The sequence below is a fragment of the Narcine bancroftii genome, chromosome 4 (genome assembly GCF_036971445.1).
Source record: "Narcine bancroftii isolate sNarBan1 chromosome 4, sNarBan1.hap1, whole genome shotgun sequence".
Classification (NCBI taxonomy): domain Eukaryota; kingdom Metazoa; phylum Chordata; class Chondrichthyes; order Torpediniformes; family Narcinidae; genus Narcine; species Narcine bancroftii.
The window spans coordinates 293,010,550-293,038,372 of record NC_091472.1 but is presented as its reverse complement, the minus strand read 5'-3'; the positions used below and the strand labels follow the sequence as shown (position 1 = coordinate 293,038,372).

The 27,823-nt window shown below is 37.8% G+C and overlaps 1 protein-coding gene across 25 annotated transcripts in view; it reads right to left on the bottom strand.

Annotated features, from left to right (window-relative positions):
- Positions 1 to 27,823, bottom strand: part of baz2ba (bromodomain adjacent to zinc finger domain, 2Ba) — a 282,544-nt gene that overhangs the window by 175,175 nt on the left and 79,546 nt on the right. For 22 of the 25 annotated variants that reach the window (XR_011356755.1, XR_011356756.1, XM_069935433.1 and 19 more), the window contains one exon: positions 4,764 to 5,024. The gene's annotated coding sequence lies outside the window, so the exon portion shown is untranslated. Of the gene's footprint in view, positions 1 to 4,763; positions 5,025 to 17,284; positions 17,307 to 19,257; positions 20,175 to 22,611; positions 22,779 to 27,823 lie in introns of those variants that run through there. The other 3 variants (XM_069935417.1, XM_069935420.1, XM_069935422.1) reach the window with 3 other exon arrangements.

Here is a 27,823-nt window from a genome sequence, read left to right as displayed (position 1 = left end):
TGAGGACAGAACAGGCTTCAAGGATGATCAATCCAATACAAACTGGAACTGGCAGGATCTCATATAAACCAAAAGAGATTTGCAAGACATTCAAGGAATTTTATAAGAGGGTCTGATAAAATTAGCGAATTCCTGTCTAAATTAGATCTGCCAAGTTTAGACCCAGAAGGAAAAGAAGAGTTAGATCTTCCCTTTACAGAGTAAGAGTTAGGTAAAGCATTAAATTCAGTGCAAACTAACAAGTCTCCGGGGGAGGTAGGTTTCCACTGGAGTTCTATAAAGAGTATAAGGTTTACTGATGCCTATTTATGTGGAGGTGGTGGACCAGGCAATGGAGACCCAAAGCCTCCACGAATATTTTTTGACAGAAATCATTATGACAATACTTAAAGACAGGATTCGCTAATGCAGTCTTCTTATAGACCCATTTCTCTGTTAAACACAGATTACAAAATACTTGTCAAGCCCTGGCAAATAGATATGTATTAACTTTGGCAAATGTTTCACCTAAGGACCAGGCAGGTTTCTTGCAGAAGAGACAGGAAGCAGATAACATTGGTAGACTACTGAGTGTCATGCATCTGCAACAAAATAGAGATGAGAGGGGCTGGGCTGTAGCCCTAGATGCAGAGAAAGTATTTGACAGGCTAGAGTGATACTTTTTGTTTAAAGTGCTGGGAAAATTGGGGCTTTTATAAAATGGATAAGGGCACTTTACCATGCACCCAAGACTAAAGTTGTGAACAATTTACAAATTTCCCCAGCCTTTCCACTGACAAGATCAAGAAGGCAGGGGTCCCAATATCTCCAGCTCTGTTTGCACTTGCCATGGAGCCATTAGTTGAGGCCATTCGGCAGGATCCAGACATTAAAGATTTCAGAACAAGCTAGTAAGAGCATGAAGTTCATTTATTTGCTGATGATGTTCTGATATATCTGACAGACCAGACAAACTCATTGCTAAGCTATGCTCCACTCTGGAGAACTATGGGGAGATCTCCGGGTATAAGATCAATTGGGATAAATGCAAAATCATGCCATTTATGAAGGGGGATTACAGTCAATGTTAAGAAAATAGTCAATTAAAGTGGCTGCAAAATGGGATTAAATATCTAGGATTTAGAGTAGATAACAACTTGAGTAATTTATACAAGCTAAATTACCCCTCCTTGCTTGGGAAAATTGAGGAAGATCTAAATAGATGGATGTCCCTGCCCATTACATTAGTGGGCAAGGTTAATTGTATTAAGATGAATGTACGTCTTTCAAACACTGCCTGTGCCCCTGCTCTGGGGATTCTTCAAAAAATTATTTGTGGGAGTGAGGAGATTCCTATGGAATTGAAAGGTATCAGGGTCTTTATGGAAAAATTGACCTGGGATTACAGTCTGGGCGGATTGTGAAAAAAATACTACTGGGTAGCCCAGTCGAGATACATAACTTCCCTCTTTGAGGGGGAAGGTGTACCATCCTGGGCATAAATTGACCTGCACGTGATAGGTGAGCAGGTAGCAGAGGACTTTATAAATGGGACACTAAATTGCTATCAGAAAAGAAAGGCAATCACATATTGAAACAAGTAATTCACATTTGGAACAAAATTAATCAATATGTATGAACCAAAGTGGTGCTGTATCCAAAAATGCCACTGACTCCAAGTAGATCAATACCATTGACGGTGGGTAACAAGGTCCTGGACACCTGGCATCAGGTGCATAGAGGGCTGTTTGGAATAGGGGCGGCTAATGTCGATTGAGCAACTTAGGAATAAATATAACTTATCAAATGAGATGTTTCACTGATACCTTCAGATAAGATCTTTTCTACAGGTCAAATTAGGTATATCTTTGGCCCTACCAGCATGCAGTGACATAGAGATCATGATTCGAAGGAGGAGTACGTGGAAGTTCATTTCTTGCTCCAAGTGGAAGGTCCCAAGCCATGCCTTGATAAATCGAGGCAAAGATGTGAGTCAGACTTAGGAATAACGATTGATGAACGTTGCCTGTCCAATTTGTGTTGGATCAGCAAGACTGCAGTCATCAATGCATGGTACAGACTGGTGCAATACAATTTTTTGCACCTGCTGTACTTGACACCACAAAAATTGAACTAAACCTGAACTATCAGAACACTATTTTTTGTGCACACAACTTGGACATGTGCCAAGGTGAGACCCTTTTGGGTGGAATTGGCCCAAGCCCTGGAAAATATCATAGGCAAAAATTCCCACAGGATCCAGAGATCTTACTGTTTGCAAACATAATAGTTGCAAGACTTACAATGAAGCTGTCCAAATTTCAAATTCAACTTGTCATGATCGCATTGGCGGTGGCCAGGAAGTCATAGCAGTTGCCTGGAAGTCCGACTCCTACTTGAGCATTGAACGTTGGAATAGAAATGCAGAGCTGTATTCCCCTGGAAAAAATTACCTACAAACTAAGGAAACAATATGTACTTTTTTGAAGGTCTGGCTACTTGAACTACATAACGGTGCAGTTGTAGTGTGAATCGCTGTGCCTCGCTGCCCTGCCCTCCCAATTTTCCCCCCCATTGTTGAGGGAGTGGAGGAGTCCATCCTATTCTAGCCAGGGAAAGCTATGGAAAATGGCAACAAACCCACAAATCCGCAAATATAAGTTTCATACCTTTGTTGTGAGCGTCTTGGTCATTGTGTGCAAGTATAACTAGTTTGGCGTTAAATGTTGAATGTCGGCGGGAAGTGGATTTTTTTTTTTTTTTTAAAACGTTCAAACTCCATGAGAAGACTATAGGGAGTTGATAAATATGAAATGTAATTAATGTGGATATCGTTGATAATGATATTGACGATTGTTGGAGTTTGTGTGGGAAGAACCATATATATTAACAAAAACATTACGCTATCCTTGCATTGTTTGAACCCCTCACGTCAATGAGCGTCATCTTTGCTTGACAGCGTGTGGTTTTGGATCATCTTGTAGAAGAGGCCTGTTTCGTCATCTGTACACTTGTTTTTTGACATAGCTACCTTCTTCCAAAGAGAGTCTTTAGTTCTGACGGGTATTCCCTGGTGGCAGCACTGTCGGCTGAGCAAATTTCTCCAGACACAAAACACTTGAGAAATCCCGTGACAGCGTTTAAACCGGTCTAGACATCATTGCTAGCTTTGAACTGAAAGGTTTCTCCATTGATCAGCTGGTCAAACTTCTTGGCTTGAGCTTTGAGAATAGACCCAGAAATTGGAAGGCTTTCTGATCATGCTTGAACAAAGCACTTGTACAGGGAGTCATTGAGGCCGACATCTTTGGTTATCTTTGTGCTTTTAGCCTTTAGTCCCACCTCTTCCTTAACTTTCCAACACAACACATGCAACTTATCTTCCTGAGATTTCCAGCCATGAGGTGTTGATTCAGGTCTGTCGAGGTCGTATGCAACTTGGATTTGACTTTCATTCTTGATTGCATCAAGTGCATGAAGCTCATCTTACACTGAAAAAGATTTCTGTCTTGTAACGGTGCATTCCATTTTGATCTGAAAACAATTTCAATTCCGGAAAGAGGGGAAAAGAAGGTCCAACTGGCTGATCACATTATATCCGTGCTTGTGTTAAATCAGGTTGCTTTTAATCAGAGTTCCTTTGTATTCCTAAATGTTTGTGAACAATGAGGCACAAATATAGAAATGTACCAGTAAGTAAATAAAATTCCAAAACAAGCGGCCAAAACAGAATTTTCTGATTATAATTTTTCCACCAGGAGTTATGCTACAGAATTTAAGTCAAGCACCCATCTGGCAGCAGGGGGAAATTGACCAAGAAAAAGCGAGTCAAAAAGCACACTATTGGAGGAACAGCATCTGTGGAGAAAAAGAAACACAATGTTTTGCATCAAGACCCCTAAATGGTGACCATTTCTTTTCATCCACAGATGTTGCTTGTTCCACCAAGTTCCTAGATTTTGCTCCAGATTCCACCATCTGCCTCCAAAACATAGTCTTTTGAGTATCAAATGAGCCAAGAAATAAAATGAAGTTAGTAGTCCAATTATTTTAATGATATGCTAATATTAGTCTATCTGTTCTTTCTGTAGAGTACAAATGTACTAATTAAAGCACGTGTTGTTTTGTAAAACAATCCCTATTGAATATTTAATACCTAAATTCTGCAAGAACATGTGAACTGAAGTTAGGAAATGAAGAGAGACGACACAGAACTTCACATTCACGATAAATATTCTCATTGCAAAAAGCTGTGCTTTCTCAATGTCAGAGAAGTCCACATTAAACAAGCACATTACATATTGGTTTAAGATAGACAATGGAATTGGGGGAAAAAACAGCTCCAATGTGTTTTAATAAAAATATTAAAGTGTTTGTTTTTAAAACAAAAATATTTAAGATGGCAAAAACATGAAAATGTCAAAACCTACTAAACATCAAATTTCCTAATTCTCACAATCAACACGAAAAGAATTTTTCAAAGAGAATCAATTTTTAATTTGCCATATTTTAAATTAATTTAAAGAATAAAATTCATGACGACTATTTGGTTCCAAGCATCATTGCTATTTGTATTTACCATCTATTCTATTAAAAGTTCAAGTAGCCATTTGAGGTCAATCAGGCACCAAGGACAATTATTTAATATGCATTTGATTTATAACATCTCGATCATGTTAGAAGCCAGAGAGACTGCCAGCAGTGAAATATCCAAAACTTTCTGAAGCACATTTATTGAGAATTTTTATTTTCCCCTCATCAAGATTACAATTGTTTCTCCTCACCTTGTCTTCAATACTTTTATTTCACTGACTCCAATAAGAGATATTTGAGTTTTCACCTGGCAATTTTCACATTACAGATGAGCAAGAGAATACGGAGTCAGAAACAGTTGTAGAAAGTTGATAGTGGATTCTGTAGAATGGTCCAACCACTTCAGCTAGACACAGATGTTCTACCTCGATGTTCATTGACAAATTGGATGCCTTTGGAATAGCAGCAAATGTATGAGGTGCCAGTAGTCATCCCAGCCGGAATGTGCATACCTGCAGAGAGATTGGAGAAGTCAACCAAGAGCACCACTTTGCAATAACATCTTCATCAATGGTGAAAGCAGCCACTTTCATGGAGCTCAAGCATGGCAATCACATGTGCATTAAAGGCTCTTACACACACAATAAATATTGCTATGACCAGATAAAGCAAAGCAAGTTGTCCAGGGAAACACAGTTAGTTGAAGTGGAATATTAGCAACATGAAACTTGCTTGGATCAGAACACTTTACTTTCACGTGTTTCTATTTCCCGATAAGCAAAGTCTATCCTGCAGATGTTTACTAAAGAGCAATTGTCCAAAACAGCAATCACACAGCCATAGGCATCTCAATTGGATATAAATTAGGCTACCATACAGTTGCACGTAGAGTGCACAGGTGTTTTAGACAATATTTTCAGATCTTTGGATAACCATTCCAAAGAAATTCTAAAGCTATATTTAAAATTGCTTTTAATGAATGTTTAAAACATTTACATTGACAATCCATTGGTTTCCCAAAGCAGAGCCCCATAGATCAAATAAGTTCAATATTGCCCATGATTTTTTTCAAAATAAACATCCCACCCTTTCTCCTATCCACTCCATACACAAGAATTCCCTCTTACCCCAAATTTGAAAATCAGATGCATCAATTTAACTCACCCAAAATTGAAAAATAAAACAAGTTTTTCAAAGCAGCATAGAACCGCTGAAATTTAAGCGACATATATGTATGAAAAAAAAGGTAGTGAAGGCAGAGCTGATCTAACGGCAGCACCGCTGCTGGTGAGAAACATGGAAATCAGAGAGGGGGGTGGGGGGGGAGACACAGCGCTGCTCCAAAGGTTTCAACCGCCCAATCCTCATGGTGGCAGCTTTGTATAGGCGGTGAACAGCTGGTCAGAGAAGCCGATGTTTTTAAACTAAAATCCAATAACAGCATAGGACTGGGTGCAAGAAGGAGGCACTTGTGCTTGGCAACAGCCACAAAGGTTACAGCCTCCAGGGAACAGCAGACCAGCACAGGGCACAAAAAAAGAGAACACTGTCACATGATTCCATTCCCCTACATGCACCCCCCCCCCCCCCATTCTGAAAGAGGAGACAACCCTACAGGATGGTGACCACGGCGGCAGAGCAGCAAGGATGTTCAACGGCTGAGGGACGCACACACTGGGTTGCATGGGAACCAGGTACGTGAACTGGGATTCAAGAGGTTGCTGAGGGCAAGAATGGCTCCCAAAGGGTCTCAGGGGCTGAAGAGCCAGAGATTTGGATCTGGAGCTCCAGTTCCCAATGGATCAAACAGGAACCTTGGAAGTTTCCAAAACAGTCCAGGACTATACAAGATCTAAGCAACTGGCAATTATAACTTAAACTAGTATTTTTTCTAGAAATTTTATATATTTTTGTTTAACCATCTAAAAGCCTAACAGCTCGAATGACTATCACACATATTTTGACTAAATTCTAGTCCACATTCTTTACTGTTGTAATATGGAGCATGTGATCGGAGATCATTAATTTACAGACTAGCAATCAATGGATTTAAGCTGACTTAATAATATAACCAATTTTTATACTGTGCTGGGCAATTAGAAACCTTCAATGAAGTGATAGACTTGATGGTCTGACAGCAGAATATTTTCTAGGCCAGAATAAGATAGGTTTACTTCCCAGATAGCCCATGAAGCCCATTTCACATCAATGTCTCTTGCAGGATCAGACAAGGACATAAACATTCACCTTATCAATGGAAAGAACAAGTTCGTGATCAGGTGTAAATATAAAAATTAATTGAATCTCAGATTATAAATTTAGAGAAAAAAAACTCAAAATTCAATTCGACAAGATTCCAGTTAGTGCAATATTGCCTTGGCAAACAAATAATTAAAATAAGATTTAAAAATCAAGACAAACACAATATAAATTTATATTGTCAGGATAAAATTGAAGTTAAGCACAAAACTACACTGGACAATTATTTTAATTTTTTTCTCTGGTAAATGGTACAATATAGACATATGGAATAATTTATAGAGTTATGTGCGTACTCTTTGGTTAATCACACTGCTTCTTTCCGCCTAAAACATGATTTACCAATTATTCATAGCAAGGCACAATTTGAAGTTAGAATCAACACAACTGAAGTAAAATTGTATCGACCTCTATTATTATGGCATTGCAGATTGTGCTCAATGACAAAAGGTGTAAACCTAATTATACAATGCTATACCACAGTATCAGTTCATTCGTGTGCTAGACAGTTTTTATAAAATATGTAATTACAATGTTATTTTATTCCTCAAAAACCGAACCAACTGCAACCAATCCAAAGATAATACCTGTCCTTGTTTATTTAACCCAAATAAACAACAGAACATATGTTAACTTAATGAACAGCAAATGAAGAAGCTACTTCTCGTGCATTGTAAAATGTGTCAGCTGTGCAGGGATTTACATCCCCAGTCACAAAGAATATGCATAATGCAGTAGACAAGCGTATGAAAAGCAAGACAAAGGAAAACGGCTACTCCTTATCAGTGAAGATCATTTCACAAAATTTTTGTGCCTTTGTTTACTCTCCTGAGATCAAAAATATTCAGTTAAAAGCAATGTTTAAAGGTAGGAATTGGAGGGCTCAGACATTCAACTCCTGGCAACAGATGTGGAACCACAACCTGATTAACATTTTTTTTATTTTAATAAAAACTAATCATTTTGAAAGAGTATATCTAATATAGTCACTGTTTAAGCAATGTCACAAAATCAATTAGGACCACCAAGTATATTTAATTTTTTAAAAATTACATGATTTTAATATGCACTGCTATTAACAGACATATTCTCCCCTCCTGCCCCAAGTAACTTTCTCCTCCATTTGGTACTCAAACATTAATAATATTTCGTAAGCAAAGATTCACTGGTACAACAGACCAAAAGACCCCAGGTTTGATTCCATTCTCAGCCAAGTTGTTGTCTAACATTGAACCATTGTACCCCTACAGCAGTGGTCCTCAAACTTTTTTCCACTCACATGTCACTTGAGGTGTTCCCTCTGCCAAAGGTGCTCTGTGATCAGCAAGGGATTACTTAAGGTAGTATGTGAGTGGAAAGAAAAAGTTTGAAAACCACTTTTAATAGAACTGAATTGACTCATTATGTGCACGGTTTCATAGCTTCAAAGGAAATGGGCCAATGACAATTTTTCTCAAGCAAAATATTTCAATAACAATTGGGTGTCGAGCAGTGATCCTCAACCTTCCCGCTCACATACCACCTTAAGCAATCCCTTACTAATCTCAGAGCACTTATGGCATAGGGATTACTTAAAAGTGATATCTGAATGGAAAGAAAAAGGTTGAGAACCATTGCTCTGGGCCAATCATTCTCAACCCCCTTTTTTTTGGTTGTGCCCCCTTAGGACTCTGCTCAAAGTTTATGGGTCCCCTTCCCTGTGAAGCAGTCAAACTTAGTTGGTTTCTTCTGTACATCTTTCCCACCAACTACACAAAAACAAAAAAATACTTATGTTACTCAAGGTTAAAAGGAAATTATACTTTTACTTTCAGAGAATCAAATGTGACTTGTGATTCCAGAACAAACAAGTAGGAAAACCATTCTTATTGAACATGTAGGAAAGAAGAAAACATGAACATACACATACATATTACAAGGTTTTTTTTAAAAGATTCTTGAAGTGGAATGGTTTGTACTTATTGAGTCATTTGGGAATCTTAAGTATAAATGCATGGATGTGAAAACTTAGAAATTTTTTAAATAATTAATATAAAATAAAAATTTTAGTGAGAGCCTTGAGGTCAATACTTTTTAATGTCAGGATCTAAATTGAATAGTGATAATCAAAGGTCACCTTTTGTGATATCAAGCCTGTTCCTGGATTTTGGCAAAGGAACTACCTTGTTCTATTCACATTCAGCCAAATATGTTCAGGGAAAGGCAATGAAAAATATTTCTGCTTTTTCCATGGTTTTGGAATCTATTCAGCAGATCACTCTTAACCCAAAAACCTTTTTTAAATTGATTGAACTTGCAGCATGCAATTACATCATTCTGAAAATCAATCAACTTCTCTTGAATTTCTGTGTCAACATTGGTGGGTGGCTCCTCAAATTAATCTAACATCAAGAAGGGACATTGAGGTATAGCAGGTCATTAAATCTTTCCTGTAGATCTGTGTGTGTTTGTTTTAGGTGTTTCACATAAACAGTAATGAAATTGTCCTCCAGTGCCTCTGCGCTCATGGTCAGATTTGGAAATAAGACTTCAATCTTTTTAAGGGAAGGAATAATAGCCTTCTTACTATCAATGAAGTTATTCTGTTTACCCTGCAAGATCTTGTTCAATAAATGGAGTTTGTCAAAGATATCTGCCAGATAAAATAAAATATGCCAGTCTTTCCACCAACAAGTCCCCCCCCCCCCCACATAATCTTAGAATGCAGCATCTGGAAATGTTCATCAATTTCTTCACACAGCTGCCAGAATAGTGTGTCTTGAAGAGGATGAAATTCTATAAAATTTGGTCTTTATGACAATTGAAAATGAGGCATTTAAATACCCTCCTAAGTTTTTAAGCTACCAAGTGTTCCCTACAAATGATGCAATGAACAGTAAAGGCAGAAGGAATAATGTTTCAGGAGTGCAACGAACCCTCTGTACCAATCACTGAAGCCACACCATCAACTGGACATGCAACTATGTTCTCAAATGGAACACTGTCCCTTAGTTTTATCCTGGCAAACAACATCTCTTCTATTTCCATTCCAGAATCTGGCATAAGCCATGAGAAGAGCACCATTCTCTTGCAGAGTGGATTTGTCTAATTGTAGAGAATTTCTTGGATTGTAATGAAATAACTAATTGTTTTTGAATGTCCCTTGCATCTCATCAATTCTTCTAAAAACAATGGAATTAGTCAAAGGAATTGCCTGAATAGTTTATTTAATGATGTCAGAAGGTATAATGGACACAGATGGCAAAATAAGTGACTCAGCGATGTTATGAGCATGTCCACTTTGAGCAATCAATTCACTCATCTTGTATGAATTAAGTAGAGGCACTTCTAATTTCTGTGACAATTCAGTAATCATCTATTTGAGGATTGACCTTCCCTCAAAATTATCTCAGAGTTTTGATGCAATCCAATTGCAACATTGTTAACTTCAGTTTCCTCCCACCCTCTAAAACATTGTAAGTTAATTTGGGCATAATTCAGTGGCAAATGTTTAAATGGCTGGAATCAGCTTCTACAGTGTTATAAATAAAATTTAAAAATTTGAAGTTCATCTTCCTTCTTTATGTACAGTATCTAAATGTTTCCCCTTGCTTGATTGATCTCATGCTTTCATTTGAAAATGTATTTTTTTAAAAATCAACACATGGGCAGAGTAGGGTTTTGTGGAGATCTGATGAAACCCTACAATAAGTATTCCATCAAATGTTGCCGACATTTCTTTTTTGCCATGGAACTCATGAGTAAAATTATTTCTGAAAGGAACAAAAATTAACTATTACAAAACAAAAGCTCTTCTTTCAAGGGTTATCTCAAAAGTCAGCTTAAATTTAAATTATTAAAGCTAGCAGGAGACATACATGCAGTACCCATCATGAAAACTTGAAGCAAAATGGGAGCGCTTGCAGACACGAGAAATATGGAGTAAACCTTTCGGGCTTGTATGCTTTTTCTCCCCCCGGAACTGAAGGCGATAGAACAAAAGAGGAAAGCTAAGCTACATGGAAGGTTCCATGTCACTCAAACACTTCAGAGAAGGGAATGCACAAAAATCGTTGCTAATTTTCTGCATTTTTCTGGGCAATTTGAGGCCGACTCCAAATGTCTCCAATCTTGTGCTGCTTGGCAACTATACAATAAATCCTAACAGCAAAGTTCTCCACAAAATGTTTAATCCATTAAGTTTTCATGCCCCCTATACACTTTGGGATCCCCCTCTTGTTAAAGATTTCAGTTCATGGACCCATCTAAATGTGCTGTGGAACCCAGGGAGTCCATATGGCCTCCATTGAGAATGCATGAACCAGACTGAAAAAACACAAAACATACCAGATTCATGCAAAACAGCAATAATTACAGTAATACCATAGACGGGGAGAGAATGCATCCTCTTAACTACAAAGGATAAAACAATAAACGATGCACACTCCACATATTTCATCAGTGATCTCTGCTTGAAGCTGATCAGTTGTTAAGAATAACCTAATAAAATAATGCTCACAAAAAGACCAGTGTACTTAAGAACCAAATCATAACATTAAAGAATGTCATACAATTAAATGTTTCAAATTAACCTGTTACCTCGTCGTTGAACCAGAGCCCCTCACTAACATAATAAGTGACTGGCCCCCAAAATGGCTGAGCTATACTAAACAATGTTCAATTGAAGTTTGTCATTCACAAAGTTCAAATTTATAGTCAGAGTTCATATATGAGATTCTCTTTCCTGAAGGCCAGGCAGAATTTCTACTCATCAATAGTGCAAAAAAAATCAAGATATAAAACAAAAGAGAAATATAAATGAAGAAAAAGTGCAAACAAACTCACTATGCAATACAGAAATATTCAATAATAATGTTGTTTTGGAGTTTGATGTTGGAGGGGGAGCAACCATTCCTTAACCTTGGGGCACCTATACCTCCTTCTTAATGACAGTGGCAAGAACAGATAACGTGTTGAGTGAGGTGAGGATCCTGGATGATTGCTGCTATTCTCCAACAGCAGTCTTCCATGTAGATTTTCTTGACAGTGGGGAGAGTTTTGCCTGTGATGCACTGTGCTGAGTCCATTTCCTTTTGTAGAGCTTTCCATTCAGAGGTATTGGTGTCCGCATACAAGATAGCATACTTTCCACTACACATCTATAGAAGTTTGCCAAAGTTTTTGATTCAAACTTTAAACTGTAGAGGTTCAACAGAGTATTTTACAACATACCAAATTTGCTCAAATTTCTTAGAAAGTAGAAGTTTGGCTTCTTCAATGCTCCAGAGTGCTGGCTCCAGGAGAGGTTTCTGAAATGTGGACTCCCAGGTATTTTTGTCTTTTTTTTAAAAAAAAAGTTTCTCTTTTGGTTCTGACAAAGGCATCAAATCAGGATACAAATCCAAATTGATGCTGTGTTCTCAAAAGTTTCCCCAGCAATAAACATTCTGAAGTAATCATTCTCACTGAATCATATCTAAGAATTTTCTGAAGATTCCTGTCAGTTTTGGCGAGGATCATAGATCTTTTTCCACAGATCTGCCTGGCCAACTTAGCGGCTATAGAATTGAAATAATATCAAACAATTTAATTTCAATAATACCTTGGGAGTGAGGGGGGGGGGGGGATGGGGTGGGGAGATGATTTTTTTTGTAAATAAAAAGCTGCTCACTTTGCACCAGCAACTAAATTCAACATCTTCTGCAAACAACTCACCCTAATTATAGAGCTAAGAATAATATTACCAGTCAGGATAGACATTAGGCTTCTAAACAGATTGTTCAAGATAAAATAACTTTCTTATATCAGACCCATAAATTTGTTCAGAAAACAATGGCCTTTGCAGAAGACAGCTAAAGAAGAAAAATCTACAATACATTCAAATTTACACTCGAAAGCATTAGAGCAGTGAATGTTTCCTGAAACAAAGGTTATAATATGTATATACATACACATTAGATAGAGATGAAAATAGTCTAGGAAAGATTATATTATTAAATTTAAAAGGATTTTTTTATTGGATTCAATTAACAATATTTTTATTGTTCCATTGCTAATAATGGACCACATGCATGGTTAGCTAATGGTTGCGAGATCTTAGTTTTGCATGATTTGGTTTTGTCTGAAGTACTGGCTTTTGTTTGCCAATCATCCATATGACAAACAAGTCTAGCAGGTGTTTGGTTGATCTGCACTTCTGCATCATTTAACAATTTTGTGATGCCGTGTGCAATAACTGTGAAAGAAAGTCATAGTTCTCAATTGTGCTCAAGAGTCTTAAATTGAGCTGCTCCAGTGAATTGGAAGCTCATATTCTGATTCACTACAAAATAAAAATGGGTTGTTCACTTAATTATCTTCAGATTATACTTTACAATTAGAAGAACTGACAAAAAAAATTGTGGCAACATTCAAGTAACTGTCAATTTATTAACCAATTGGAAACACAATTTGAATAAGAACAATACACAAATCAAGATTCAGTCAAGACCACATGAATAACATCAGCATTTTATTTGAAAAAATCCATTGTAAGACAAGGAAATGTAATGGGCATGTTTTACTCCATTTTTTCCTGCACAAAATGCATTATTTATCATGCATTACCTGAAAGGAATCTAATGTTCAGTGCATCAAATGTTGAACTTTACTGCAAAGTAAAATGCTTAATTTTTTGGAAGTTATTCTCTATAGACTCATTTTTATGTATAAACCACCCCCCAAGCTATTAGCATAAATGCCATGTTTTTACCCACTAGAGAAATTATTGCATTTGCCTTGCACAGACTAATTTTATAATGCTCTCCATAAATTGCAGTGTTAATTTTTTTTAATAAAAACTATTATCCGGAGCTCATCTGAGCTAACTACTTTTTAAATCTATTAATTGGTGGTGTTTTTCATTGAAATGACTAGGGTAAAAGTAATGTTTGGTCATTGAGTTCAGTGATTTTACAAAATTGCACAATGCAGTTCCTCACATTAGTTTGCTGAAATTTTTTAAAAATTCGACTTCATGTGCTTACATAAAGCTGTATTTTGCACAGTTCTTCTGAAAGTTGGAAAAACGACAAAATTCGTATGAAAAAGATGAAGAGATAAATGGTAATGCTGCAAACAAACAACTACTGAGAATTATACTCTTCAAACCACAAAGCTTTTGCAGTGTGCCACAATTATCCAGACCTCGAGAATGCCTGCCCCATAATTCATTCCAGCCTGCTTATTAACCCACACAAAAACAACAACAAAATGTGTTCTTGTTTGATTTACTAAATCGTTTTTTGATGATACACCAGCAATGGATAAAGGACAAACCAGTCAGTTGATCTGCAATATTTTAACCACGCCATGAATGGAATATCACATTGCAAACTGGTTATTTGCCTATTAAGTTTACAAACCACTTGTACAAAACTTTGTTTCCTGGATTTATCTATATGTCCTTTCCATTGAACTAATTACCACTGATGGATACATTTTAAATGCTGAAAATAAAATTCATTACCTTTTCAATCCAACCACTTTTAATGCAGAGCTTCTTTTTTGTTATTGCTCACGAGTTTGATCACGGAGCTAGCTTTTCAGCACGTAAACAGACCCTCTGTCCCACTTCACCATGTCAATCAAATTGTCTACCCAAGCTCAGCCCATATCCCTCTTTAAACCTTTCCTATCTGTGCACTAATAATCTTTTTAAATGTTACAATTGGGCCCTCTCTACCATTTTGTTTGGTTACTTGTTCCACAATCCCACTACCCTGTGTGGAAAAAAAAGTACAACTTAGGTCGCTTCAAAATCGTTCCTCTTTCACCTTAAACCCATGCTCTCTGGCTTGAGATTCCCTGACCCTATAACTATTTACTTTATCCGTGCCTCTCATTATTTTATCTCCTCCACAAAGGTTCCCCCACCTCCTCAGCCTCCAATGCTCCAGGAAAGTCCCAGCCTCTCTTTATAATTCAACTCACTGGTTCTGGTAATGTTCTTTTCTGCTCCCTTTCCAGCATAAAGATACATTTCCTATAGCTAGGTAACCAGAATTGCACAAACTCTGTCAAGGATGCCTTCTTCACAAGGAAAGAAAAGAATGGACTCAGTAGAATTTCTGGTGTATTTTTGTTGAATGACAACATTGTCTGACTGGTTTAATGCAACCTAGATTGTATACCTAAAATGGATGAGAGGGGGGGGGGGGTGGGGGGGGTGGCCTGGAGGAGGGGGGGGGGGGGGGGGGGGAGAAAAAGTCACTGTATATGTGTGAAAAAGAAAAAGTGTATATCATGGCTAATGTGATTTATGGTGTGAAAAATAAAAAATTAAAAAAAAAGGATGCCTTCTTCACAACCTGGTCTACAGGTGCTGCCACTATCATGGAACTATGTATGTACCAGTACCTCAGAGTCTCTGTTCATTCATTGTTCAAATTCTGCCCTGGTTTAACCTACAAAGTGCAACATTATATTCCATCTGCCATTCTTTGGCCCACTTGCCAATTAGAAAAACTCTTCTCCATCCAGCCTCTGACTCTTATCATCAAGACAATTTTGTATCCAATTAACCTGCTCATCCCTGGATCCCATGAATTCTGACCTTCCAAATCAGCTTAACATGCAGGTCTTCATGAAAGGCAACAAGTTTAATAATGAGTTTTGCTATGACTCCTCTATTAGATGTCACTTTGTTAAAGTTTGTAATCGGAATGATTACACCAGGATCGCTACAAACTTTATCTGATCATTCAAGGTTTTCCCCAACCAGAATCCCTGGATGAACAACGAATCCAGAACCTGCTGACAGCCAGATCACAGACATTTCAGTTAAAGATCCAGAAAACTACGCAGGAGCAGGAATGACCAAAGAAAAGCCATCTCCTGGGTGAAGTGGAGATTCTGGAATAAAATGGAAACAATAAAGGATTCCCAAGAGCTGTGGCAGGGCCTAAATGACAAACCTGCTACAAAACCAAATTCAGTACACTGGGAGACACCAAAGCTTCACTTCCAGATTAATTCAATGCCTTCTATGTCCATATGACCTCAAGAATGAGGAAAATCCACTGCGCACCCCATTTCCCCTGATGATCATCAACTGTATATACCCAAGAATGTCGTGTGATCTGCCTTCAGGAGAGTGAATCCAAGGAAAGCATCCAAATCGAACCTATGCTGACCAACTTGCCAATGTATTCATAGATATCTTTAACATCTCACTCTGATAGGGCATAGTTCCCACCTATTTCAAACAGGCCTAAACCACATAGAGTGTGGTAACCTGCCTAAATGACTACTGACCAGTGGCACTCACATCCACATTGATGAAGTGTTTTGAGAGGTTGGTATTGAACTTCTGTCTGAGCAGTGACATGGATCTATTCCAATTTGTTTACCATACGAACAGGTCTACAGGAGTTGCCATCTCACTGGGTCAACACAAAGCCCTGGAACACCTGGACAGCAAAGACACATAATCAGGACACTCTATATCAACATTGAACACCAATATCCCCTCAAAACCTATCAACAAACTCCAAGACCTGGGACTCAACACCCCACTGTGCAAGTAGATCCTGGATTTCCTCACCTCCAGACCACAATCGTGAGAATTGGTAAGAGCATCTCCTCCACAGTCTCCATCAGTACTGGAACATCACAGTGCTGTGTTCTTAGACCACTGCTCTACTCACTTTACACCTGACTGTGTGGCTCGGTATGACAATAACAACATTCATAAATTTGCTGATAATACCATGGTAGTGGGACGTATTAAAGGTAGCGATGAGTCAGCATACAGGAGGGAGATTGAAAACTTGGCCAAGTGGTGTGCTAACAACCAGCTGGCACTCAATGTCACCAAAAGAGCAGATTCTGGACTTCAGTAGGGGAAAACCAGTAGATCTAGTGATCATTGGGAGAGGTGGAGATGGTGAGCAAATTTAAATTGCTGGGAGTCATCATTTCAGAGGGCCTTTTCCTGGAACTCCACACATGAATGTCATCGTGAAGAACGCATGTCAGCACTTCTACTTTCTCAGGAGTTTCTAGAGGCCTGATATAACATCAGAAACCATGGCAAACTTCCACAGATGTACAGCGAGTGGAAAGTGTCCTGACCGGCTGCAACACCTCTAAGATGGAAGCTCTGCAAAAGGTAGTGGACACAGGGCCATCACAGGTACAACTCTCCCCACCGTCGTGAACATCGACATGGAACCCTGCCTTCAGAGATCAAAAGCAATCATCAAGGATCTACACTACCCAGGTCATGCTCTGTTCTCGCTGCAGCCATCAGGAAAGAGGTATAGGTGACCCAACTCGCAACATCAGGTTTAGGAACAGCTGCTACACCTCCACCCTCAGACTCTTCAAAAATCAGGGACTCGTTTAAGGACTCACTTTTGTACTTTATTGATTGTTTCAATTCGCTCTGTGTTGCACAGTTTGTTTATATTCTTTATCTATTGATCCGTTTATATGTTTTTTGTTGGGTACAGTTTTTCTGCTGCACTAACAATAAGTGGCAATTCTGCCTCACCTGCAGGAAAAAGAATCTCAGGTCTGTACGTGATGTCATGCATGTGTTCCAACAATAAATCTGAAATCAATAGCAAATTTAATAAATATTTATTTGGGACAACCTGCTTTATAAATGCACAAGTTCAAAAGCAAAGTTTACAGAGTGCAATACACAAAAGTGCTGAAGAAATTCAGCAGATCACACAGCATTTAGCTCTAGAAAGCAAAGGGTAACTAATGTTTTGGGCCCAAGTTCTTTGTCAAGGTATTGATACTGTAGTAGACAAGTTTCTCCAGCACTAAAATGCACACCTTCTATTATGTAAAACTATTATGCTTTAAAAGACACAAATCACAGTAAACAGAACTCAACAGGTGAAACTTCAATTACTGCTACAACATATTCCCCATATCTTTCCCTCTATTCAAAAAAAAAGTTCTTCGGTTCTATTTCACATATTTGATAAACTTGAATAATGTAGCGTTAGCACTAAGGAGCAAATAACGAGACCGTCAGTCAACAGGTTTGTTCCAAAACTTGCTGCTTTATTGTTTGCTCGCTGAACATTTTAAAGGCGTTCCCCGTTCCCACCGTTGGGAACTGGAAGTTGCGTCGCTGACTCACAGCTATTTCATACTTCACACTTATGGGCCCTTTCCTTGAGGGGAAGGGGAAGATGCCCAGTGCCATCTTGATGTAGGCTGCTCCAACTGTGCATTACAATCGGAGCCAGTTCACCTGAACATCAAACACATTGGTCGCCACAACAGAATGCTATATTTTGAAGAAACTCAAAATAGCTTTGGTGCTTCAAGACAAACACAGACAAACCTCATTATAGATACAGGGAAGGAAGTCAGTGCATATTACTCAATTGAATCTGAAGTTTCTTATTAATGCAAGTCAGAACCAAATACATTTTTTTTTAGCTTGCATTGGGTTCATAATTAGAACAGTTTACCTGCAAAACTGCCTTATTTTAACACATTGGCTTATAAATTCTGTAACACAATGCACTGCGGCTGATAGGCTATTTCAATAATTTAAAGTCAAAATTCAACTTCAGAATGCTATTACAGTGTATAGCTATAATCTGTGAGAAGCATCCACACATAGGCCAGTTCAAATGCGCGATGTGAATCAGTCACAGAATCAGTAGTCATGCTTATGTGATCAGTTTTGCTGCCATCTCTACAATACTAAAGTAGGTCTGAAATGGAAAACAAGGCTTTAAAAGAGGAGAAAAGTTTGTAAAAGGCAGTCCCCTTAACTCAGTCCTTGTTTTTTTTGGATAAGTTTATTTAAAATTTTATAAATACAAAGATACAAAAAAACCACTAAATTTACCCCCTATACCCCCCACCCCCTACTATCCCTCTCCCCCCCCTCCCCCGGAGCTTAACATACACAAAAGAAAGTATTTATAAACAAATAGAGTGGGTTAAGTTACATTTCAAGTATGGAGTCCACATTTTTTTCCAAAAAAATTATTTCGCAAATTATATGTAATTTTTTCTAAACATAAACATGATTGAATTTCATTATGCCATCTCTATATACTCAACTCCACATCATTTCTCCAAGTTATCGCTATATACTTCCTAGCTACTGCTAAATTCAACCAAATAAATGCAATCCAAGATTTATCCAAACGCGCTGTCAATGGATTCATATATCCTAATAAACACAACCATGGATCCACATATAAATCTATTTGGAATAAATCTCGCAAAAATTGTATAATATTTTCCCAAAATGGTTCCACACAGAATGAACAAAAGTACCTATCTGATCTCCAGACCGAAAACACAAATCAGTCTCTAAAACCATACCTCTAACTTTTCAGGAGTTAAAAATAACTGATGCAGAAAATTATAATTAACTAGACTATAACGCACATCAACTCAGCCCTTGTTGAATTCACCATAAAAGACAATCATGAAATCCTCTCTGATCAATCCAGCATCTCCTGATGTCCCAGTTGAACTTGCCTGTATTTGAGAACGAGTGGGCTGGTGGTTGAAGCATTCAGGCCCATTACCTGAATGTTTCCCTTGAGTATCCAACTCAGATGCTGTGATAGCCTATCATTGTTGGAAATAAATGGAGCCAAATCTTCTCCAGCCCAGCCATATTTCTAAAGACTCATCAATTCAAGTTTGTTTTTTTTTAAATTGAGAACCACCAATTTTGCAGTTTTCAGTATGGTGAGATTTGAATTCAAGTTCTAGAATTGTGGCACTGTTATAATATGCAACCTCATTGAGGGCTTAAGATGGATGAGGCTTGAGTGCAAGATTCCGCAAAGATCATGCAAATAAATCACAGTTTTGACCCACATACAAATGGCAGAAATCCCCAAGCAACACCATTTTACAGTAAATTTCAATAATGTTTAAGAACTTCTCACTCATTATTTTTAATTTTGAGCAGCATACTGTTAATTGCCATCTCTTGGCATACTGACACTACAATGTTTCATCTCTTCTTTGGCTTGGCTTCGCGGACGAAGATTTATGGAGGGGGTAAAAGTCCACGTCAGCTGCAGGCTCCTTTGTGGCTGACAAGTCCGATGCGGGACAGGCAGACACAGTTGCAGCGGCTGCAGGGGAAAATTGGTGGGTTGGGGTTGGGTGTTGGGTTTTTCCTCCTTTGCCTTTTGTCAGTGAGGTGGGCTCTGCGGTCTTCTTCAAAGGAGGTTGCTGCCCGCCCAACTGTGAGGCGCCAAGATGCACGGTTTGAGGCGATATCAGCCCACTGGCGGTGGTCAATGTGGCAGGCACCAAGAGATTTCTTTAGGCAGTCCTTGTACCTTTTCTTTGGTGCACCTCTGTCACGGTGGCCAGTGGAGAGCTCGCCATATAACACGATCTTGGGAAGGCGATGGTCCTCCTTATTAAAACTCTTACTGCAGTACAGAATAATTAGAATCAAACTTTTATGAAAAAGATAACTGGGTGCAATAAATTCTGAGGACAACTAATAGGATAAAGGAGAAATGAGTAAATATAGTACATTTGGATTTTAAGACATGGTTATATATTACAAGGACTCTCAATGTAAGGGTAAAACATTAGCCAAAAGAGAGGACTGAATGAAGGATAAAAGTAGGAATGAACAGGTTATTTTCAGGTCACAGTGATCAATCATTTCTACTCCACATAAATTTCTTGGATAAAAGTGATGATCACAGAAAGATACATGGTAAATTGTGAGAGACAGACAAAAAGGAGCAAAGTGATTGAAGTAGAATAATGAAGGCAAATCTGAGGTTGGTTAGTTTGGTGGGAAGAATAGTTCAAAAAATATTATTGCTGGGAATCGAGAAAAATTGTACCAAATGATCTTGATACTCTTGTACAAGACCCAAAGTTAACAATAAAAGTAGAACTGTGGGACTGCACAATAGGTCAAGCAGCAGTGTAAATCTTCCAAGTCAGATCAATGACCTTTCACAACCAAATGAAATGGCATATATAGTACCTCATGTCTGTGATTAAGTATTTCTTGCAGGTTTTTCTCTTTTTTCAATGTATTATGGCTACAGTACTTTGCATGTGCAAACAGTGAACCTGTAATTAGAAAAGCCAGACACATTTGCCTTGATTACGTTGGAATTTAATTTTTTTAAATAAGGACAGCTTGGCATAGATTACTGGACTTTGTATTTGCCTTGATGTTGATGGAACAAAGCTAAACTTGATTGATTTCCAGGACAGGAAGGTTTTCTGAGATGTCATTAACTGGAATAGTTCTTTATCTCCCTGCAAATAAGAATGAGCAATGATCTACTGAATCAAAATGGAATGGAGGGATAAAGGGATTTAGCACGAAAATGAACTTAAGGATCAAGGATCAGCTGTAATCTTACTGAACGGCAAAGCAGACCCAAGGGACTATGTAATCCACTTCTCCACCAAGTTCTTAGATTCTTACCAACCAAAGTGTGCAACATAGGCGACACATGTTAAGATCATTTTAAACACTTAGATCAATCTCAACTAAAAGCCAGGGACACTAAGCTGCTCCAATAACACTGTATATACCCTGATATTCAAAAGCAGCTGTTTCAGGTTTCTCATTTTGTACACTGTTCACTAACTGCTTTCATTCTTATTTTAATTCTATCGTAGTATAAGGGGTGTGTAAATTAACAGAAAACACATCAGTTGCATGCATGGTTATGTTTAAAGTCTAGCTTCTTGGAGCTAATCTAAGGATTTATTTGCAGAACAAGATTAAAATGAAGCATACACGTAAAATTTCAGAAACCAAAACTGATGTGAAAAAAAAAAATCGATCAAGGCTCGAAAGAAAAAAATTCCCAACTTGGAAATTATTGTATGAAAGCAAAAGCATTAATATTCACCCATAGATAAGAAGAAATATTGTGTGGCACAGTTAGCACAACACCAGCAAGCAGGATTCTAATCTGGCGCTGTCTGTAAGGAGTCTCCCCATTGCTACATGCGTTTCCTCACAAAAATGTAGATCGAGAGTTTGGAGGTTTAATGGGTAAATCTGGGTGGTACATGGCCAGAAAGGCATGTTACAACGCAGTATCTCCAAATATGCTACAAAATCAAGCAACTTGTACTATAAAATTTGCAGTGTGTCCTTTAAATTATTTTAGTAACAGCATGAGCAAGATAGCAGTGCGATTAGTTTTTAATCATCTGGTCTAAAAAGCTTGAGATAGAAAACAAATGTATTAATTCACCGTTACAACGACACTCCTGTTAATGACTCACACAAAGACCCCAACACCAAATTTCTGCCATGCCACGCGTTTAATATTGCAAAACGCAATCCTGCAATGTGATTCTCATCGACAATGAAATTGTGATTCAACTGCAGGGTGCAAGCCAGATTGAACAACATTCACCAAGACACGCAGAATATGGAATCATTGCAAACAACAAAAACCGTACTTGCTGCATCTCTTGCTGTTGAGTTAGAAACATAAGAGATCACAATTGCCAGCCCATGCACGATATTACAAATGATGGTGCACATTTTAAGAATCTTCTCAATTTGTGCCAAAATAATTGTTTTGTCCAGATAAACAACTTCGCCTGTTGTGTGAATTTATTCTGGATACGCATATAAAAGGCCAGAAGATGCATGGAAGGAATAGTATGGATAAAAGATGTAAAATACAGAAAATTCTTATCTAAACATTATTCCAAGAATTACCAATGATAACGATTGTTCATTTACATCTTATTTCAAACACATTTTCTTTTAAAAGTAAAAGTTGAAATCAACACCGAATGAACAAAAGCTTACAGTCATGCTTGAAAAAAATATTGTAAAGGATTTTTTTAAAATTTGAAGTACAGTACCTGTCAACCTGCAAGCCTCGCAGAAAGCATTTTCTGAGCATGTCGAGGTGGTATGGTGCAGTACCAGTTTCATTGTACAATTCTGAAACTTCCTCACTTTAGCAAAGATTATTAAAATGTTAAAGATTACCATTTTCTTCGCATCCTTGCTGGTTTTGGCATTTTTAGCCCTTCAGTTTCTCCCACCCCCCCCCAACCCCCGATAGTATTGCTCTTAATTTTAAAAAGTACAAATGTAGAAATATTTCCTCGTTTTTATAAATGAAAAAGGTTGGAAACACTTCCGCATGCTGCAGTCTCGAGGAACAAACAGCTATAATATCAGCTGCATTTACTGTGGTTTAATCAGGAAGTAGCCATTATCCTTTGACTGCACAGTCGTGACAGCTCTTGTAACAGACAGTTTTGTTTTTCAATTTGTATGAATGAAGGCACAAATACATACTGTAATGCCAACAGCTGACCTTTGAGGTCAAAACACACCAGAGACCACTGTGCTATTTGGAAAAAAAAAGCACTTCAAAATGAAGCACAAGTCTAAAGATTCCTTCTATGTTTTTAAAATTTCTAGGCAACTGATCTTCACCACACCATCTTGTTTCATACGCAAAACATGGCTGTCTTATTCAGAGATTAGCAATTATTGTAATGGGAAACGATCTCTGAGGTCAAAGCAATACTTCCTGCTGTTCACACATCATGATTTCCTGGAAACAATTAAAAAGGCAGGTGGAGCAGTCAGAACAATGATCAGCAGGTAAAGTATACAAGTTTTGCAAGTGTCATCTGATATAACAAAATCTTGCTTCCAATGCTAAATATCAATGCAGAATTAACAATCTACTTTCAATTCTGTGTTATTTTACATGATCACAAATCAAACAAAATAACACATTTTAAATATTTTTTCAAGTTATTCCACCTCTGCAATTACATTGAAAACATTTAGAAAAACTGTCATCCTTCTGTTAGGAAAAACTAAATAATTAATTAGAATTATATTCAGTATTTAAAATGAAAAGTTCAATGTTTGCAAACAGGAAACCCCAATTTCAAAATAAAATAATATTGTCAATGCCAAAGAGTTTAAAAATAGTCAACTGAATTATGATTCACAGACCAATAAGGGAAATGTTGAGGTGATTTCATTACCTTACATCCAACTTCCATAAAAGCTTCAGGCATCAAAAGTGAAAGTGTGAACTGTAAAAGGAAATGTTACGTAGCTTGTGGTACACGTTTCAACTCTGAGATGAAGACTTCCTTCATGAAGCTTAGGAAACCCTGGAGGTTTTTTAAAAATTTGTAGCACAATTGTAAGAAACAATCTCCCATTTAAGAATTGTTTTGTATCCATTATGTTATTAAAAGTACTTTTAACCAAATGCACTAAGAATGCATTTTGAGATGGAGGTCACGTGATGCAGCTGAGATAGGAGGACGCGGCCTGGCACTCCCCAGAAAAATCTAATTTAACGCCGTTAAAAGCACCCAGGATCTCCCCAAAACAAGCTGAATAGCTAGAGTAAGAGGAAAAAAAACAAAGAAACAAACAAAATCCCGCACTTTTACACCAGAATCTATTTTAGCCACGGGCCGACAGGAAAACAGAAAAATGGCAACTGCAAAAGACTCGAGGTCTACGGAGGAATCCATCCCAGGAATGAGGCCAGACCTGAAGGAGGGAGATTCATGTGTTCTCCTGCAGGAGATTAAAAGAGGTAATGAAGCCATCTCTAATAACCTGGACTCCAAAACTGAAGCGATTAATCAGTCTATCTCATAATTTATAACTATGTTAGACCAGCTGAGTTCCCACATGGTTACCACAGAGGAACACGATGGGATGGCAGAGGATTGATTAATGGAGATGGACTCCTTCCTTGGTGTGTTAATGAAGGAAAATGACTTCTACTGGGGTAAACAAACCAGAGAACCACGGCCTATGTAATAATATCCTTATTGTTAACTTGAAAGAAAGCTATGAGGAAAATGACTCAATGGAATTCTTCAGTGTCTGCATCCCAGAATGAACAATAATTGAACAGGCCCATCGAATTTTTGCACCCAACCTATCTCCAGACCAGAGACCCGAGACATGTCCTGATACGTCTGTTGAAGTATCAAGACGTGGAAAAAATCTTGCACGTCACCCCACAGCAGTCAAGAGAGAACAAGGGCCCCATTACATACAACAATCAATAGCTGGTGCTATTTTACCCCGACCTAAATGCAAGGCTAACGAAGCAGAGGAGGGAGTTCGATCAAGTCAAGAGGGACTCCTATGGAAGAACATTCCATTTGCCTTACTTCATCGTGCAACATCGAAGGTCACACTCCCTAATGGAGGGAGGAGATTCTTCAAACTCCCAGGAGAAGTGACAACATTCTTACGTGATTGGCCAGGAGGAAAATAAAATGGTGAGCGAGAGCAGATGGAGGAAAACTGGATAGGCAATCATGGTCCTCACGAGATGCCATGAAAATGTGCCTTAAACTGTGGTCACCTTTTCCACTTATAATGAATAGACAAGTTCCAATTTAAACTTATTAGTTTTTATAGGAGCTGACTTTTACAGTAATAATTTCTGAGTTGGGCATTTTTAAATCTATTATTGTATTCAAAATTAATAATTTTGTATAATAGTTTATGCTTTTTTTTTAAAGATAGAAGCCCTGGACTGGGCAAAATGTTGAAGAATTAATTAGGATGCACATCCCAGTCTGATGAGGAAAGTGATGGTGAATAGTCAAGTCAGCATTGGGAGGGAGGAAGCTATTTATTTTCATTCTTATTTGTAATTTTATTAACCTGATATGATCTTTACTATTTTGCCACAAGAGGCATAGTTTTGCTTGTATAGAGATTTTACAGAGAGGTCATAACACTTCAATATAGTCCTCGCCTTCTGACCTACGCAAGTTACGTCCACCCGCCCATATGTCCAAATTTCTTTTAAAATCTTTATTAAAACTATTGTACGCATATATTTTGTATTAAAAGTACTGTATACAGTGGTCTCCGCTCCCAGCAGCATCCTGAAGGCCCCGCAGCAGCCCAAGGGGGAATATACATATGTGTGCATATAATGATTATTATTAATGAATAAGCTAGCAATGTTTATCAGCTTTAATGTGAATGGATCAGTTAAAAGGAAAAGAATCCAGGTACACCTGAAAAAAAAGCAAACTGATATTGCCTTTATACAAGAAACCCACTTTACTGCATAGGATTAGTTAATTGTCAACTTATTTATTCAGAGTCCTGGACACTTTTAAACCTATACGCACCTAATTATGATGATGGATCCTTTACTCAAGATACCTTCCTTAAAGTTTCAGAGGAAATATACTTGTATGAGGTGACTTCATTTTCTGTTTGGATCCTGTCCTGGACAACTCAACGCTGTCTGTATCCAAAACAAAAGCAGCCAAAACTACTTTGGCTTTCATGAAAGATTTAAATTTGACAGATGTGTGGAGACAAACACACCCTCAAACCAGGGACTATTCCTTTTATTCTCCGTGCCCCCCCCCACCCCCCACATGATTCCCACACAGAGACTGACCTTTTTTTAAAATCAACAGTTAATTCATAGAGCATTAGAGTCTGAATACTTATGTAGAACCCCGTTGGATCAGTTGCCTTTGACCCTCTCTATTTTGATGCCAGAAAAACCAACCAACTCAAACAGATGGTGTCTGAATCCTACCCTACTTCAAAAAAAACCAATATTTTGCAAGTTTATTAGAGACCAGATAAAGTTATTCCATGAGAGAAACTGGCCCTCTGCTTCCAATAGTTTTATTTTATGGGACACGTTAAAAGCCTACCTTAGAGGACAGATAATTTCATATACAAAAGGTATCAAGAAAAAAATACATAGCAGTCATAGAAGGACTGGAAACAGAAATTCTGAAATTGGAAAAGGAGTTCCAACAGTCTGGCTCCAAGGAAGTATATAAAGTGCTTAAAAGCAAAAAAAGTATAATACACTACACACTTATAAATTTTGAAAAAAACATTCAAAGAACTAAACAAAAATATTATGAACTGGGAGAGAAAATACAGTCTTGTCCTGGCAATTGAAAAGAGAGGAAAGTTCCAGAACAATTAATTCAATTCAGACTGAAGTGAACCAAGTCTCACATGATCCAACAGAAAGAAATGACACATTTAAACAGTTCTACACAAATTTATATAAATCAGAATCCCAAGAAGGCCAGATTAAGATTGATGACTTCTTATCCACTGTTGTACTGCCCAAAAAAATTTGGACCTCCCTTTTTACTCCAAAAGAAAATGAAAAAAACCTTAGGCTCACTACAGTCCAATAAATCACCAGGGAAGGATGGTTTCCCCATTAGAATTTTAAAGAGAATTTAAGGACTTACTTTTATACCCCTCACCATGGATGTAATTAATTTATCATCTAAAACCCAAACTTTCCCTGAATCATTTTCTACTGCCATGATTACTGTGATTCATTAAAAAGAGACCCATTAAAATGCTGAGTTTTGGTCCATTTCATTACTAAACTCAGATTACAAATTGGTTTCTAAGGCTTTAGTTAAAAGGCTTCACCAATACTTGCTGATATTAATAAATTCAAACCAGAGTGGCTTTATTTTGAAACACTAATCAGCCAACAACCTATGTAGGCTCTTTAATACTATCCATTATGCAAAGTCTAAGGCTGAACTGAGGATGCTGAGAAAGCCTTTGACAGGCTAAAATGGCTGTATTTATTTAGAGTCTTGGCCAAGCTCAGGTTTGGGCAACTCTTTATTAACTGGATTAAAACTCTTTATCGTAGACCCAAAGCCAGGGTCACCACTAATGGACATATCTCAGCAATGTTCCTTTACAGCAAGTCGAGTTACCAGGGATATCCCTCATCTCCAGGACTTTTTGTCTTGGCTACTGAGCCCTTGGAAAAGGCAATAAGACAAGCGTTAGATATAAAGGGTGTTACAATGGGTCAGATAAATCACAAATCTTAATCTTATGGCAGATGATGTAATCTTGTTCTTAACAGATCTGGTTAATTCGCTCACTAAATTACAGACTTTATTAAAAGCTTACAGAGAAGTTTCAGGAAACAAGGTAAACTAGGAAAAAAAAGTAAAATTATTGACCAAACAAATTTTGATTATGCTGAGTACCAACCAACAAGCCCATTCAAGTGGACCTCGGGTGGCAATAAATACC